Here is a 19,471-nt window from a genome sequence, read left to right on the forward strand (position 1 = left end):
ACTCTCAAGACTCTTAGACTTCTTTAGACTATTTAAACTCTTACAATCTTTAGACTCTAACTTAGATTCTGTAGGCTCCTTAGACTCTTTAGACTATTTAGACTATTAAGACTATTTAGACTCTTTACTTTTTAGACTATTTAGACTCTTTACTCTTTAATCTCTTGAGACTCTTTAGACTCTTTAGACTTTTTAGACTATTTAGACTCTTTAAACGCTTTAGACTCTTTAGACTATTTAGACTCTTTAGACTCTTTAGACTCTTTAGACTATTTAGACTCTTTAGACTATTTAGACTCTTTAGACTCTTTAGACTCTAGACTATTTAGACTATTTAGTCTCTTTAGGCTCTTTAGACTCTTTAGACTCTTTAGGCTCTTTAGACTCTTTAGACTCTTTAGACTCTTTAGACTTTTTACTCTTTTAACTCTAGACTTTTCAGACTCTTTTCACTCTTTAACTCTTTAAACTCTTAAGACTCTTTAGGTTTAAACTCTTAAGACTTTAGGTTCTTTAATCTAACTTATTTTTATTTTTTATTTCCTTATACATATATTATGTGATGTGAAAAGCAGTATGGGTCACATGGTAGCAAAATTATTTTCACTTTGGGCGTTAACACTTGAATCCCTCACTACGCTCAGTATTCCATTTTAATACCTCGCTTCGTTCAGGATTCAATGTTCGCCGTCGCCGTAACCATGACATTTTGCTCCTTAGCGACACAACCTAATGTTTAATTGAAGCAGAGTTGCATCTGTTTTGCTTCGTTCCATTTTAAACAAAACAAAATCAACCCTGAATACACTATAGATTCAAATTTCAATAGCAAATTTCAGACTTTTTCCTTGTATGGCTGGGCCCCAGGAGGGTGAGTGCAATATTAACACAACAACATTTACAACCATAAAAGTATTCCATTTTTGGAGAATACTCGTATTAAGCTTAAGCTTTACGACAAATTTCACCGACAGTATCAGTTTGTTTACTTATTTTTCCTTTTGCATTATAGAAACAAGACCCAGATAATATTATGCTGATTTGGTTAAATAATTTAAATGCATATCTAACTAGCACACTTAAACTAAGTAGCACCATGTTGTATAGCAGATGATCTGTTGATTTTTATTGAGTCTGACGCTAAATAAAGCGTACACTTATTATTTATTTAGGTAGATAACTTCTGGTTAAAAGTGTTAACCCTATTATGTGAACTATTATTAAGCATTTGTCGTTAATTTGATACATTTGTGAGCTAATAATAAACTACAGCGCACCCAGATATTGTTTCAACAACCGTTAACGCAGACAGCACCACGTTGGTATACTTAGTTACCTGTAGTAAAATACCGGTGAACAGACATATTCAGCACTACACAGCAATATGAGCGACAGTTTATTTATTATACGTATAACTTAATTATAGTTTTACACGCTTCCTTAAATACACAGTCGCTATAAAACTTTTATTTCTATTTTATAATAACTTATTTTACTGTATTTGGCTTAATTTCTGTTCACGGACCCGTTTTTTGGAAAGGTAAAAGCATTAAATAGTATTTAAACTGAATAAGACGTTGAAATGTGCCCTATAGTAATAATATTAGCGTAAAAATAGTTCTTTTCTCGATCAAAATATAGTTTCAATACCAGAAGTGTACCTTATAAAGATGTTTATGTGCTCAGAACTATAAATTAAGTCCACAATGGGTCCATCATACCTGTGCTATTTGGGTCATTCGTCTCCCTCCCTTATATTGAAAAAATAATTTCAAACTGATAACTTTTTGTCGGTTATTTAGCAACTACATCGATTTTTTTGTTTTTTCTTACGTTCTTTATCCTCGTCGCCATTGTGACGTCTAGATTCTGTTATATTACAAGGTGATAAATAAAACTCAGTTGGTCAGTCAGGTGTGCTCCGCGACCCGCCTGTACGCCATGACAGTTGACAACAGAATGTCGACTTGCAGGTAGTTCGCATTGCACTTTTATTGTATAAACGTCACAATTACATTTTTAGTAATTTATATTTAAAAAAACAAAACGTTTAGTATTTGAGCAAGAATATAGGTGCGTTTAACTCGTATTTAATAAACAGTAATTGGTACGCCCTTTCGGGACGTAGACGATTTCCTTATTATATAATGACGAAATTACCTAGCCTTACGCCACCGCTAAGACGTTCCTGTTACCGACCATTTACCGACTTGGTCGACATCCGCATCCGCATGAGCTCCGCATCGATTTTATGCGGATGCGGATACAGATGCGTATGTTAAAAAAATATTACGGATATTCCGCGGATGCGGATGCGAATATTCGTAACATCCCTGATTTAAACTATCCTTAACCTCAAATTACTTATTTAATTACACAAACGGGTCTACCGCGATATAATTTCATTGTTTTTACCTTTAATTCCGACGTTTCAGCTGAGTTGCACCAGCTGTGGTCACGGAAAGACTGACGTCCCAACAAATGTCAACGGAGATATTAATAAAACACCACTAAACTACCCGAAATTAGTTTATAAAAATGTTGATTCGATGTCGATTGAAATTAAAAAACACCCTAAAAATTTCAATCGTGAGGACGGGTACAAATTATCGTCTACTTGGGGACCAGTGATTCAAATGTTGAAACCAGCGGATATATCTTCGGACCAGTGTACGGATACTGTGAGTGTTGCGTGTCGTGCCGTGGACAATAAACATTAAACTTTAACGGGTAGCTGCAATTTCTTTGTCTACCCCGAACATTTTTATAAACTAATTTCGGGTAGTTTAGTGGTGTTTTATTAATATCTCCGTTGACATTTGTTGGGACGTCAGTCTTTCCGTGACCACAGCTGGTGCAACTCAGCTGAAACGTCGGAATTAAAGGTAAAAACAATGAAATTATATCGCGGTAGACCCGTTTGTGTAATTAAATATGTGTACAAAACGCGAGAGTTTAAAGTCTCAAATTACTTATATTTATATGCACAATTTCCAACTCTAATTAAAGAATCGTGATCGAAAACCGAATCCAATCAATTTAATTAAAGATGCTCTTCAAGTTGTACCGCGTTATACTCGTTTTACAACATTTAAATGATGCCTTATATATACTGAAGATGATATAACTGTAATTTTACTACATATTTTTAACAGAACATATTTTTAATTAATATATCACTCTAATGATGATAAAAATATACCCAAGCTTAGCCAGTTTTAACGTACGAGTACGTGACGTCGTGAGGTTTTATATATAAATTACACGTGAATTCAATATCCTCCAATTTAAGTATAAAACACTGGCGCAATAATTATGTACTAGATAAAAATAATAACGAATTAACTCAGTAATAAAGAATCTCATCTAAATCTTATATGGATACAAGCAGTTAGGTTTCATCATCACATAGTAAATTATGTACTGTAGGTACCGTAATATTTTCTGCTTTATAATTCAAATTATTATGCGTAAGATGGATGTAATTATTGACGGGAAATCTTGTAGCATAATGATAACTAGATGCCTAAGCGCCAACCCTTCGGAAGAATTACAGTAGGTATCTACGAGTGTATACTGTAAGTTTCTTAAACCAGAGACTTCAATTTGACACTGACAGATCATGTCCATAACAAATCCAGATGAAATTAATCCAAATAAAGTTAACCATAACAAATCCGAGTAAGCCTCCTAGAATATGTTGCCAAAAAAAATATCTGTGACAGAATAGTAAGGGCTATGGAAGAAGAAGGGGGAAAGATTTTGTCTCATTTATGTTTCGAGGCTACTTTCCCGTTTAAGAACGTACCAATCTCATTGAGCTTTCGTGTGCACATGTAAAATACAGTTAACTGACCATACGACCAAACAAACCTTTATTCCCAGTACCGTGGGAGAAGTTCCCTGGCAGATATACTTAATGACTTTTGTATCATTATGCATATGCACATGCTGGTTTACATATTTCCGCATATTTACAGTAAAAGTAACATTTTAACCAGTACATTAAAGAACATATTATAGAATGTTCTTATTAGTAGTTTTGAGTTGTGTTTCGATTGCTTATACTTGACTCTTGAAACTTGCCAACAAGCATAGTGGCGGTGTTAGAACTTTAAAGATTAATTGATGGGCATTATAGCAAGATAACTAACTCATCTGTTTCGAAGTTCATCAGCACTAAAGTACTGGTACGAGTAACTTGCTGTAAGCAATTGTATCAGCTAACGGCGAAACTGTTGGAGATTCATAGAGCGTTCAACTGCAAAACTATTTAATTTGAAAGCAATGACTCGCTCCGACGCCTCAGACCGATTAGTGAGTAATCGTTTTGTTTCGAAATTTTTATGGCCTGCTACATCTTTCTAATTGAATGTTGACTGATTGCATTTTATTTGAAATTACCGGTATTTCTATTTTCCCGTATTGCTTTTCCTGTCATTAGGTAGTAGGCTTAAGTTATAGGTTTAGGTTAGGTTCCTCATATCAGCTTTTCTGAAATTACATAATGTACTTGCATTTGTGCGACCAATGAGTCTTTATTACTATTTTGTAACTGTTCATTCATGGGTTAATTCCACTAACCCGGAGTTAACCGGTTAAACCTGGAGTTACCACGGTTACAAGTAGAATTTGACACTCGGTTAACGGTTTAACCGCTTAACCCCGGGTTAGTGGGATGGTGCAAGTGGCGCTAAGGGTCATAAGGACATCTAAGAGTAAATGCTCACTGAAACAGACAGCGAATTGCCAGTCCCGCGATGCAACATGCAAACGAAGATGACAAAAGATCGATCACACGCACTAGCGCGTGCGATGAATATCAATTTACGGACAATCACATCAATTCACTGCAGTGTATACGCTTATTTTCTGTGTAAACGAATAAAAATAGCACCTACTGTTTAGGTTTATTTTGGTTATATCTATTGTGTGGAATTTTGACGAAAACCAGGCTGCAGTAGCGGAAAAGTAACAATAACTATTCCTGTTTATATGTTTATCACCACTTCAGAGGAATAGATTGAAGTGGTGTGTACGATCAGCAGTAAATATAAATAACTATTATAACGTTTATAAAATAAAATTTCCTGCTCGACAGAGGAAGAACATCGTATTTTTACTAGTCGTACATCTACAGCTGCAAATGAAATACAGTTTTTCTAAGCAACTGAATCAATAGGTATAATGTTATTTCTGTACTCGCAGTGTATAACGTAGTGCCTATATTTATTTGTATTATCACAGTGATAACATCTACTATACCCGGGGACATTACCTTTAGTATTACTTGTTATAAAAAAGGTGCTAGGGAAGCACGACGAATTATACACTTAATTCCTTTAGAAATAAAACAGAATTTAGACTAACACGCGGCCGGATCCTTAGAAGATAGGATTACGAATTTCATCCATATTACGAATGTAAAAAGGTTCATGTTTGTAGACTGGTTTGTCAGTTTAACAAACAAAAGACGATTGGTTATAGTTCCGAGGAACCGGGAGGGGGTACGACACGGCGGCGCGGACGCATTCAAAGAAGCCGCAAGATAGATCTTTTGTCAAAGGATGCGCGAAGGATGTTTGATTACGTCAAGAATTTGCTTTTTTCTCGTATTTTTCCTTGTTTCCAAGGATCCGAATAAGGATAATTTAATATCGGCAGAGTTAATGCAATATTAATTTAGAAATGAAGTTCATAGAATTCCTACAACAGAAGTCGTGAATTAATTGATGATGAACTTTTAAGCAGATTCAGTCATCGATGATTTCATTCTGCATCAACGTACATGACGCCATTTAAAAACACGTTTGAATCACAGAGCTTTCAATGACTTTTTTTACTTTGTACGCTGTGCCTACTACAAAGAGTTTTTGTGCGTTGAGTTTGTTGTTTTTCTTTTCATCGAAGGAAAGAAACGCGAAATACGTAACGAGTAAGATAAGTTCAGCCTATGTAGTATGTAGGTATTTCCGTCCTTCCTATACAGCCCTAAGTCGTTGGTTGATGCTAAGAGTTTTTAAATTGTCCGCGTTGATGTCTAATATATGAAAAGATTCACACGAATTTGTACTTATAGACTCGAAATTGTGTAGTTTAGGTATGGTTTAGGTATGATATGTAATATTTAGGTCTACACAATGATTACATAATAAGCAATTACTTATTATAATTACCTACCTTCGTAAAACTAACTCAACCCTCTACATAATTAGAGGGAGTAATGTATAGAGCTTTGACTCTAGTCAGACACAATCGAATCACTGAATAAATAGTTAGCTTTATAAGACATAATTATATCTACAGGTAATAACAGCCTGCAATGGACATAAGTAGTTAGACGGTTTGTTGCCTTTGGTATCTTTATTACACTTAAGTTAATTTTTTGTACTTACTTTTTACCTAATATGTACCTAATCCAGCGGTCGGCAACCTGCGGCCCGCGGGCCGCATGCGGCTCGTGAAACTGTCACTTGCGGCCTGCGAGCCTCCCTGGCTATGTAATATTGACAAACGACAATGTATGATAAAGTCATAAATATTAACAGAGTGCGGCCCGCGTCAACTTACTCATCGTTAACTACTATGTGGCCCTTGGCTGCTAAAAGGTTGCCGACCGCTGACCTAATCCAACGATAACTGGGGCATAGAGATTATTTTAAAGCGTTGAATGATAAACTCGATACTATAAATGAGTGGCTTAACTCCAAACTCGGGTAAATCCATCTGTCAGATTATGCGATTTTGGTATTAAGAGAAGGTAAGTATTAATAGGGTAGATATTTGCTGAAAGAGTCGAATGGATTTACCCAAGTTTAAAGTTAAGCGACACAAATAAGCTAATAAGTAATAATGAAATATAACAGTATAAAATAGATAGTAGGTACTAAGTGGCAGAAACCCGCACGAACAATAATGTGACTGGGGATGGGAACAGGAAAGGCCCATGCCTGTTACTGATGACCACACATTAATTAAGCTACTAAGAAGGCGTCTCTTAGATCGTTCCCACCACACGATACCTTACGAGCACGAAGAATTAAAGAATCGAGAAAATCGTATTCATAAACATATTGTTTAAATCACTCCGGTAATAATAGCAGATATGCTCTAATAATATGCAATAACAAATACAACAAAAAAGGAGAATTTAATGAAATACTTACTAGTTATAATTAATATAAAAACTGTCCGTATATATAATAATAAAATATCCTCGCGTGTCAGTATTCTAATTAGCATAGGTAAATTAAAAACCGGACAAGTGCGAGTCGGACTCGCCCACCGAGGGTTCCGTACTTTTTAGTATTTGTTGTTATAGCGGCAACAGAAATACACCATCTGTGAAAATTTCAACTGCCTAGCTATCACGGTTCATGAGATACAGCCTGGTGACAGACGGACGGACGGACGGACGGACGGACGGACAACGGAGTCTTAGTAATAGGGTCCCGTTTTCACCTTTTGGGTACGGAACCCTAAAAACGATTCTAGTTTATCTTACAAAGTTTAAAACCTAGCGCAGTGTTACGTTGCTCTTCGTTTAAAAATAACATAAAGTTCATTTAGTAAAACATAAGACAGGTTGATGTACCAATCGAGATACGAGCGACATTAAGATGGAATCGGAGAGGGATAGCTCGATACGGTCCTATTAAGGCGAAACTGAGATGAACGACATTGACTCACGTTCAATGATGCCATTCGTTTTCAGTGACAGTTGTTTTTTTTTTACACTAAACGCAACTAACCAGATCTCGAGAAACTCGATTTACAAGAAATACACATTTCGCTTGTGTGGATAAAATGTTTGAAATCATTAATTCGGTAGTTATATTATTAAAGAGTATGTAGGTATATTATTAAAGAGCGTATTTCTTCACAATAATAACACATCAACAAATAAAGTGATCCTATAATATAATGGATCCGATTTTCCTTTTGAGGTACGGAAGCCTAAAAACGTATTCAAATTATTTGTTGTTGTTATCATATCTTCTTCTTTCGATATGATATGATAGTGACACAAATTAATAATCAAATAGTGATCAACGACTAGACTTAGCTCACGAGATTACCGCCATGTGGGATGTTGACTCGACGATCATTGTTCCGATAGTCGTGTCAGCGAACGGTCTCATAGCGAAGAGTCTCGACCAACACCTAGAGAGACTCTCGCTGGGTGGTTGGATCAAGGTCATACATCCATAAACCACAAACAAATAAAATAAATATTATTTAATTATTATAAAGGACAGAGCAAAACTATGACATATTTATAAAGCTCGAATGCTCATTTGTATTTATGTGTGCTTGCGTATACATCAACTATTGAAATGTGATCATTAAGTTATCATTATTATATAGAAGCCATACCAAACAATTAAATTGTCGCAATCGCAACCTGTACCACGCGACCAAAACGTCGTCGTAGGCGTCGTAATATTCATGCATGGCGCATGCGCGTTTAGGTCGCGAGATTCACGACCCGCTTCTATGGTTTGTTGTTAAAAAGCTATTCGTTATCAACTCCTCGGATTAAGCTAATTAGTGTACCTCACACAACTTTGTTCGCGGTACACTTATGGGATCACTGCGGTCTTGTTTTACGGTTAAATTCACGTGTCGCGCGAGTGACTAAACCACGTGGGTTTAACCGTAAAATTAACTTAATGTTACTATGTATCACGATAGTTTAAATTCGACAAGTCCTCAGAGTTATTTATTAAGCCTTTTATAAGGCTTATCTTTTATAATTAACAATATCCTGTTAAATGTCTTATGTTTTTAATAAACACAAAATGTCGAAATGACAGACAGGACAAACACGATCGATAATGATAACAAACAAACATGTTTGTTTAAATGATTCCAAACAAAACAAACCTCTTTCCCGAATTCTTACATAACCTAATGTATCACTTTGGCATCAGGAAACTTATATAAGTAGTTGCTGCATCAACGGTAACTTGAATATCCATTTAAGACTAATACAATACAAACAAAATGTCATAATACATGATAATTTATTTCACTTGCTTTATAGTTGTATGTTTTGTAGTTATATTAGGGCTTTACCTTTTTGGGAAAGGAATGGTAATAGTTATGCTAATGACGGTATACTATGAAATATTTATAGGGGTCTTTACAATTTGACTCCAAGTTCTAGTGGTAATGATGCGGTGCTAACTATTTAATAAATGAGACATAAGCATAAGTGGATTAACACAACCAGCGCAAAACTTTAAGAGCATGCATAAATATTGTTACTGCGATTTTGTGATATGAATGGTACACTTTTCATTGACTAATCTAGTATTGCCATGAAAATATATACCTAAAATCTTAAAACTTAAAGTCTATTGTTTTTCAAAAATTACAACAATTATTTCAACTCAAGATGGTATTTATTTGTAAAGGCCATTTCACATTTGCTTTATGTAAACAATCAATGTGTTTTAGAATACATTTCATTACGAGTTGATTAAAAATAAGACACGTGGGCGAGGCGCCAATTGGCAAATTTATTTACCTATGTAATAAAAAAGAAAGAAATACGTAATTTCATTTCTTATTGCTTTGATTACATAAATGTCTATTCTCACGATTAGATTGCCAGATAATTAATTGGTTACGTGATTTGTATGATTGACACAGCTTCATCTACATAATTTATAATCAGATCGAACGTGTTTTTTTCATTAAAAACTAAGATTAAATTATCAATCGTTTTGTCTTACGAGTATCATTATTTAATGTAAAACCACTCTTCAATTTAATATTTGTTTTTTATAGATTCATACTTTATGTACCTTTTATAATATTAACTTTATTCAAGTGAATGTTGCGTTTAAGTGGGTAAGACAAGGCAAGACAAGAAACACGCCAGATATATTATTATCTAAAAGGAATTAATTGAGCTCCACTCATTATGTCTAACCATTCATTCCTAACTCCTCGCGTCAGCGATCAATAACACATCAACATCTAATGACAATGATTGACAACAAAGGACACACAATCACTGCCAGAACAAAGCGGATGCTGAATTCTTTCTCTATTACGAGTATCAAACCACTTAATAATAGACGTACCTACTACTAGGCATGTAAATAAAAATAGTGTGACTGTAAAACTTCACCGGTTTAAACCGCTTCTTGTTGTGAATTAAAAATAAAATTGCGACATAAAATGCTTTCTGAAAACCACACTTTCTTTATGTATGCTGCATCAGATGATGAAAAAACTCAATGATTAAGAGATCTTAATCATTGAGTTTTTTCTCTATTTGATAGTTTGCAGGTCAGACTTTTACTGATATACTTAGCCTTAATCAGAAAAATAAATGTTGTAAAATCGTGAATATTTACCCTTGGGTAACTTCAGTGAAAAAATTGATATCAGAGATACCGTCCTCTCTTTTATTAAATGAATACAAATGTAAAAATCGAATGTGTTCGTCAAATAAGCCTAAAAAATCTGTTGGTAGTAACCAAGCAGGTGACTAGACATTTCAGACAAGTAAAAGTACGTCCTCACTCCGCTTTTTGTCCTCGGTACGCGTAAAGGTCGACAACTATCTATCAACGCCTATCTCGCTTTTGTCTGGCTATACCAGGCTGTGCCATTGAAAAACGATCGATTCTCACTTTATGAACTAAATTGACGGAGATTTATGTAATATTCAGAGGGTTGTAACATTAGTGTAGTGGTTCTTTCAAGGTCTAAAGAATTACAAAAGCTTGTTAACCGAAGTCTTCAGTTTTGTTAGGCTTTAGTTCCGATAAGTTGGGTCGTATATAGTTTTTGCGCTTTCAAGGCAATATCGGAATTATTGTGTTACATTAGAGATACTGTACTGTAACGTGGATGTTCAAGAGCCTATTAAAACAGTTATAAGAGACTTGACGGATAATATGTCGTGTAGTGTTAGTACAAGAAATGTCATTGGCGTGAGAAAACTATACAAGTAACCGTAGCCTCTACCATCAGTTTTGACATTGACATAACGCTCACGTCTACGTAATTTACTTTCTGTACATCTCGCTTGCACTAATAAGCGAGTACGAGCGAGATGCATAGAAAGTAAGTTACGTAGACGTGAGCGTATATGTCAATGTAAAAACTGATGGTAGACGTACGTATCCACAAAAACTATTCCATCTATAAACATAAACAAGGTAAGTTTTGACAAATCATGCTGCACAAACATTAAAAATAAAGTTCAAACACTACAATTAAATAGAGTAGCCATGAGATATAATTTTGCCTTTTCCAATGTCATGATTTAAAAAAGTTTGCAAGGGTAAGTCAAGTAAGTAAATATTATTTATCGCACCAATAATTAATAAGGGTCCGCTGTGCTGGTAAATTTTATGGAGTTAATGACTAGGAAAACAATAGCCAAGCCGACATTAACTTTCTGGGTGCGACAGGAAGCTAGTCGTGAAGCTTCTCAAGCTTCTCTCATCTGCAGAAAACTAATGTTACGTCTGATTCTATGAAATTAAATTAACTTCCTAGGTAATTTACTATTATGGCCACCACTGTACTTGGAAGTAAAATAGCTAGTTTGATAAGTATTTGTTTTGCTTAAGTATAGAAAATATACGAAACCGTTGCTGGTTTTCAATGGTATAATTTTCTCTTTTCCGTTTCAAGAAGTCATCGTGTGGGTTTGAGCCATGGGCATAATTAGGCAAGCACAAGCCGGTCCCTTTCATTTACTTTTCTATTATACCTAAAGACTTCCAGTACCAACCTACCTAAACGGCACGCCACACGCATTTCATAACTTGATGTTAAGTTGGTCGTACCACCTACGAGAAATATTTATATTATGACCTTATAAGTCGAAAATAATTTAGGTAACTACATTTCTAGCCATTGTTTGTTGTCCTAAACGATTACGTCAACCGCATTACATGGTCTTTCAAGTCACGCGAAATGGTTAATATCTGTGTCACTACACCGTTCTGAGATTGCATATTCTTAAAATACTCTAAATTGACGTGAAAATAAAATACGTCCATTCATTATATTTTCCGGTACCTCAGAGTTTAACGAACTCTACTATAATCGAATTTAAACTGTTGTGAGACATACTAACATTGAATAATTTTACGGTTTAGACTCACTTGTTTTTAGTCACTCGCGCGACATGTTTCGGAGAGCCTAGGTCTCCTTTCTCAAGCACTAACAGTGCGAGCAGCGAAACATGTCGCGCGAGTGACTAAAAACAAGTGAGTCTAAACCGTAAAATTATTCAACTCTACTATACCTTGCCCACCGGTTTTGACATCGATTTGAACACTATAAAATATTTTAGGTTTATCAAATTAGCCTAGTTACCCACCTATTGGGTACTACTATACAGCTCGATTTTAACGTTAAAGAGATGTCGAAAATATTCACCTAAATATGTTTAAACCGTATTTTTATTAAGTACTTAAATATTACATTTCTAAATAAATGATGATATATATTATGTATATGTCATATCATGTCATGTCAATATGTCATTTATTATGCTCTTGTAAAATTTTTATTGCATTTTTTATTGAGATTAAATTAATTAAATTGAGATTTAATTAAATTGAGATTACTTGGTTCGGATTAGAAAATTTACTGACATTCTTGCCTTGCCTTGTTGACATTCCAAAGATTTCCTTAGAATTGCGTCACAAACTGAAATTATATCACAACTGACATTTGTTAAGAGCATTGTCGACCTCGTCAGTAAGGCCTCTCCTAGGAACCATGGCATGTTCACTAAACGAGAGATTTATCGAGCACAACCGAGCACAGAAGTTAGGTCGTGTTGTGCAATTCAGAGACATTACATTATCATTATTCTCAGTTTATGAACTTATGTTCTTACAGTTCTATGGTAATTTATGCTTTGTTACTCGTACACTTCATAAAATAGTATTTTGGTAAGAAAATTTATATTTTTGTCTAAGCTATTGGGTTGCCTTCTATATGATGCCTTGTATAGGAAAAAAAGTATGTAATTTATTACGAAAGGTGTGCTATGTTGACCTATGTATTCCTAATATAATGCTTTGAACTCATTCATTTATTTATTTTAAGTGGAATGTTTACTTACTTGAATTGAAACTTTTTTGGGACTCTACGACTTGCAGTGAAACATCATCCATATTTGAAAAATATTTCTCTAATTTCAATTCACATGATTAGTAATGGTGAGACTAATCGAATAGCTAAGTTTAGTAAGTTAGGTTTGCGAATCGAAAAGCTGGTCAGGTGTTGAGGGCCTACCGCTAACCACGTTCGACGTGTTGCCTCTCTGTCGCACTTGTAAATTCGTACGTAAGTGTGACAGGGAGGCAACACGTCGAACGTGGTTCGCGGTAGGCCCTGTGAACTGATAAGAATGCGGCTCCGTTACAAGCAGCTGTCTATTAGCATTAAAATAAGAAACTAATTGGTAAGTACTGTACTAATCAATGCGCTACAGATTATCTTATAGAAGAAATCCGGTCTAAATTGTCCGGCTATGCAGCACACTTTCTCTATGACAAAGTCGCGAGATCCTAATTTGATACTCAAACCTAAATAAAAATTACTGTGATATTTAAACAAACGACTAAGCGAAGGTCAAACAAATATCTTAGGCTAATCCTTGTGTACATTTTGCCTTAATTTTTTTACAGAATGGAATCCTCTGTAAAAAACGATCCGTATAAAAATCTGAATCATCCTTCACGTGTTTTTTCCCTCCCGATGTAGGGCCGGTGACATGTTCACTATTAGGCACCTCTTTTTATAAATTTTAGTAATTAAATTAATTGGCAAGTCACAAAAAGGGCGCACACCAAATTCATGATACATTAAGAAGATATTTGTACCAAGGCCACACTAAATTCGCAGGGCTGTCACATTGGATAAATTAAGTCCCTCGTCCCACTTACAAAGGCTGTTACATTCGGCCTTAGCTGCATTCCTTAACAGGTTCGAGCAGTTTAACAGTTTAGGTCTCAGATCTAACAAAGCGATTGCGACAACACATGATCACTCTAATTCTGAATTCAAATTCCGTCAATCCCAGTTGGCCTTTTAATGTCAATCCCTTTCCTTTACTGTTTTGCAGTGAATTGACTAGTGGCTTATCTCGTAAATAACATGTTACTTGCTGTTTAAGTACAATTTAAGGTGGAGTAGCCTACTTGGTTTACTTACCTCAAATTAGTATTTATCGTAAAGTAGTTTACTTAAGAAATTCGTGCCCGAGGAGAATTTACGTGTACTCCACGTTATACCTATTTTACGAGATTATTTCTAGTACCTATCAGTTCTGTGACACATAAAATCACACATCATTTTAACTGATCACTAAGTTTCGAAATATTTACATTCTTCTTGGTGCTTCAATAAGCTGTTATCTATATATTATTTTTATATGTTTTTGCTTTTAGTACAACATTGTAAAACCTATTCCATTTGAATACTACGACAAAATACCGTTTTAGCTATAAGATTTCTTGTTTGAATCGTAGGAGGCAATAAGCGATATCTTAACTATCACAAGCATTGGTATGGGAGATGTAAGTAAAAATTGTAGAGCCTTAAATGCCACGGGAATTTGAGCCTTGCTACTTTGAACAATTTAGATAACACATATTTTTATCGAAGCTTCTTGCTTTATATACGAAAAGGGTTGGTTCTTTTGCTTTGACTCGGCATTTTGATGGTATCTAGACCCGGTTACCGACATAAATGGAGATTTGTGGGCTCGCTGGCCACAGATATTAATCGTATGAAATATTATGCTAGAAGTTTACTTTGTTACTGCATAATGTAACAAACACATAAGTAGTAGATACTTTAAATGCTTAAAATATTACATAGTTAAAGAAGTAAGTAAGGTAAACGTACTGATGGTCGACGAGGTCCCAGTACCTACATGTCATCTTGAAACTTAAGTCATTGTCAATAGAGGTGACAGCAAGGTGTCATCTATTGGGCGTTAACATATCGAGCACTAGTACGTTTACCTTACCTAAGCACCATAATTTTTACAAGCGCCGGACGGATGCAATAAGGAGGGGATTTCGTAAGAAGTTTAATGATTCGATATTATAAATGATCCTCATCAAAAATCTTTAAATTTATATCCCTAATCTAGCGAACACACAAAGTTTTTTTTACATAAATCAGGCGTTACCTTAACCTGATATTTATCAAACTATGCGTGACTAAATGTGACAGTGTTAGAAACGTATCTAATCACCCACATTGTTATTTAGCACGAAACCTATTAGATGGTAAGGTTAGGAAATAGTGCAAGGGCGTCTTTTCAACAAGACCACACAATGTTCAGCATTTAAGTAGTGCGTTGAACAATACATTCCGATAGTAGATATTTTTTCCCATTCTTAGCGTTATTTGAAACTTTTAGTGATTTCATTACAGATACCTATTTACCGATAAAAAAAATAGGCACCTTCCTACTATTACTATACTTACTCTGTATCTTTAGATAGCTACCTACTTAAATAAAAGTAAACAAATAATTTCTATATTTTCGGGTAGTTATAACATTTATTGATTAACCAACCACATACAAAACCACCTGGATTTGTCAATGAACGACCTGACTTTAACCTACATTATTTGATCATGTGATGTTTTCATCTACCCTCAACTGGTTTAAGAAGCCATTTGAGGGTAGATTTTGTTTACTCTTTTTTAAATACCTAGAGTTAAGTATGTATAGTAGATAGGTATACATACTTACATTGTTAGCGGTTTTAAACATGCAATTACACGGTATTCAGCGACGCAGGTGTCCGACAGTTAAAAAGGTCAAATTTTAAATTAATGTGTATTGGTATTTACAGGTGTTTCATAATGACTAACTGTTGAAGACAGTAAGATACGTAGCAGATAGGTATGCATGTGTGACTTTATTCATACCTACTCGGTATTAACCGAGTAAAAAAAGAAGGGAGTCTAATATTTTGGAGGCAAGCGTTCTGATGTGTAGGTACCTGTTTAGGAAATTAGAACCTAAATACCTATTCAAAATTTACAGAGATAGGTAATTATATTGCAAATTTTAATAAGGTAAAGTATACCAATGCCTGTTATCATTTCTAATGTCTACTCTACACCTCAGGCTCGTTATAGCGTAGCAACTAACCTGTTTCTCACGAAGTGATGGCAATTGTACTAAGATAGGACCTACCTTCCTACCAAAAGTAGGATCTTCACAAGTGATTCAAGTAGTTAGCCCATCTATTGTCTATACAAGTACAGAGGTAGGTAGGTATAGTCGTGTTCAGTACTTATTTACATAATCAGGTAAGTGGGTAAACGACACAACGATTCTCACGACGAATGACCAAGTTATTATTGCAACTTAGTTAGGTAGGTAAGTACAGTCGCCATCAGATACATCGGAGCGGACGAGGAGCTCAAAAATATCTGAACACGCACATTAGCGCCTTAAAAAGAGGTGTTCAGATGTTTATGAGCACCTTGGCCGCCCCAATATGGCGACTGTACCTACCCATCCGACGAACGTTTAACAGGGAGCGTAGCCAACGTGCCAATCGTTAACGCGCCGTTACGTATCATAGTCATCTCTCTCTATCACTCTTCCACAACACATTTGTCGTAGCGCAAGCGATTGTCACCTTGGCTAGGCCGCCTGTGCAGAAAAAAATGGTTGAATTGACCGCTTCACAAGCTTTCGCTTAGAAGCGATGAATATTTCCATAATAAAAATTTGTAAAATCGCTCAGACTTATGCTTGATAAAAATAGTTCTGTTGGGAGTTAATAATCCTTCAACAACAGCGTCTATAAATTAATGAGGGTTTAAAAGGGTGAAATTACACAAATTCCACTTGCAGTGTATTCTATGGTAAAATAAAGGCTTCGTCACACAGGCGCGTTTTCCGGGCGGGGCGTGAGCGGGGACTGCTTCAGCTCCTAATTAAGGATGACTCACGTTAGACCGGGCCGTGTCCGGGCCGGAGCTTCCGGGGCATCGTTTTCTATGGAAAGCATCACGTGATCGCCTGTCTTGTCATAGAAAAGTAAGCGCCGAAGTACGAGTATGTCCTATAGCCCTTATGGTAGCGAATTAAGAACTATGAGACATATTTTTGAGTAAGTTGTATGCAGCTATAATTTTACACTTGACTGTAAATACGTAGCCGATCTTATTTACAAAGACCCGTGCACGCGACGGCAGGAAAGAACACCATTATTGTAATTATACCAAATAGTCGCTGGTGGACGGGCCTTCAGCTCAACCCGACTGAGCATACGCGTACGAGCAAACTACCTATTAGAAAAAAAATCCCGGCACACAAGAGGTTAAGTCTCGGACTCGAAGTTATAAGGTAGTATGGAGGCGAATATTTCTGATGAGCACCTTAACTTCAGCTAATAAGGCAGAATAATCCATTCACAACCTACCTTTATTGTGGCACAGTGACCTTCTTAGGTTTGTTATCGTATGTTAATTTAATATCTGCAGTTACTCTCAAGTAGGTTGCTAACAACACGTGTTAATACAAATTGAACGAAGGCCCCTCTTTGCTGGCTACTTCAAATAACCGGGAGAACGAAATGAAAATAGGTTAAAAAATTGCGGCTCCTGCTGTTTAAGGCTTCTAATACGAAATGGGTACCCACTACCCATACGTTTACATTACACAATAAATTACTTAAGGGTTCACTTCTAGTCGGGAAATAAACATCTTGTCCTACACCCACTCGTTGGATTCCGTTGTAGGGCAGGGCTTGTAAAGAAATAAGCGTTCTTACAGTTGTAAATGTAAGCCTAAAGCCTACTCAATTCAGAGCAGCTGTAATAGGATTCTAATAAGTCGCGCCTCCCACGAACAGCAGCTACGTAAATAAAAGTAAATGTAAACTTTACCTTAACAGTTTAAATGGGTTTCCTCGCGTAGCGGTCCACCTGCGGTACCGGGTTCGAGCGGAGGCTGCGGCGTCCCCCTCGGAATGTGACACCTGTGACCACAACCACACTCACGGTACAACACAATGATCACAAAACTGTCTTCAACAGTCGTTCCTGCACTTCAAACGCACTCGAAAAACTGGCTGTTCATTAAAAACAACGTTCCAAATTGTTTCGATAAAAAAAAGTTTCGCGCGTTCACAGATAAACGACAGCGACACTACACAGAGCGGCGTACGAACTCAAACTGACGTACGAACGAGTAGAGGGGCGAGCGAACGGAGATGCGATAGTAGCGACACCACACCTGTCGACGCGAGGGCGTAAAACTCAAACTGCACCGCAAACACAGATTAATAAATAGTTACTACGTAACAGATACTTCATTCCCAAACAAAAGCAAAAATACCTACGCTATAATAGCCTACAGAACCTTAATAATAATACCTGCTGCTCAGGACAAGAAGAAATGTACCATAATTACGCGCACAAAGAGTCGAGACTGTGTTGCCCGCCGTGCGAGTCACGTGCCAACGCGTCATCGTAAGAATGCGCTAGGGTTGTAGCTACCCTACCTATGATGATTATTGTAATAAAACGAATGTTGCGAATCAAATATGTTTTAGTTTTAAAATAATGATTTATAATTTTATCACTTCTCGGAATTCTCTGTTATTAAAATTTAATAAGTAAGTAGTTGAAAATATCCTAAATCGCGTAAATAATTTTAATAAATATTCAGGAGCAAAGCAACGGACAATCAACGGTTTTTAAAAGTTGTAATACGGTGCTACCAGGCCGATTAATTATTACGTCGTCAAAGTTATTTAAAAGTACTTTTTCTAACCCTTCAATATAATTATTAAACTTTCAGGTGGGACCTTTAGCCCGCCATAAAAAGATGAATTTTTATTATAGGCTTTTTCCTTTGTTTTTTTGACTTTTTCACCCATCTACTGCACAATAATTACGTGCTTTCGGCATTTCGAAGCATAAGCGCGGGAAACGCGCGGTGCAATGCGGTGCGAGCGCTGAGGCGGGCATTCGGCGGCCCTCTGTCGGTTGTATCGTCGACGATACGCCGAGCGGTAGGCATATAGCGCGTGGCCTTGAGCGTGTGACGGAGGCCTGCCGCAAAGCAATGAAGCGAACTGAGAGCTACAACATGGCTACAACATTCATTTCTAGGATTATGCAACGCGGACAACGCGGTAAAGTTTAACCGGGTGCGGGCAGGAAGAAAATGTCGACGTGATTATGCGTTAACAAAGCGCTGCTGTTAATTGAAATTCTTGGCTCAAGTAACCGTACAGCAATTAAAATATTACTTTACCCTTACTTTAACAAACTTTAATAGATTCATAAATTAAGTAGGTACCTACCCACATATATTTAATTGTAGAAGAACATAAAATCCACTTTGACTAATTTATGAACGAGAAGAAGAGAAGTTTAAATTATACTTATGTTTAAGAACTATTACTTATTATAATATTTATAATCTGTGTCTTTA

At 36.0% G+C, this 19,471-nt stretch overlaps 1 protein-coding gene across 1 annotated transcript in view; it reads right to left on the bottom strand.

Moving 5' to 3' along the window:
- The window catches only part of LOC134805461 (cadherin-99C), a 146,945-nt gene extending 128,750 nt beyond the window's left edge, over window positions 1–18,195 (bottom strand). The window contains exon 1 of the mRNA XM_063778765.1: window positions 17,917–18,195. The gene's annotated coding sequence lies outside the window, so the exon portion shown is untranslated. The remainder of the gene's footprint in view (window positions 1–17,916) is intronic.
- Between the last annotated feature and the right edge of the window lie 1,276 nt (window positions 18,196–19,471).

This window comes from Cydia splendana, chromosome 2 (genome assembly GCF_910591565.1).
Source record: "Cydia splendana chromosome 2, ilCydSple1.2, whole genome shotgun sequence".
Classification (NCBI taxonomy): Eukaryota; Metazoa; Arthropoda; class Insecta; order Lepidoptera; family Tortricidae; genus Cydia; species Cydia splendana.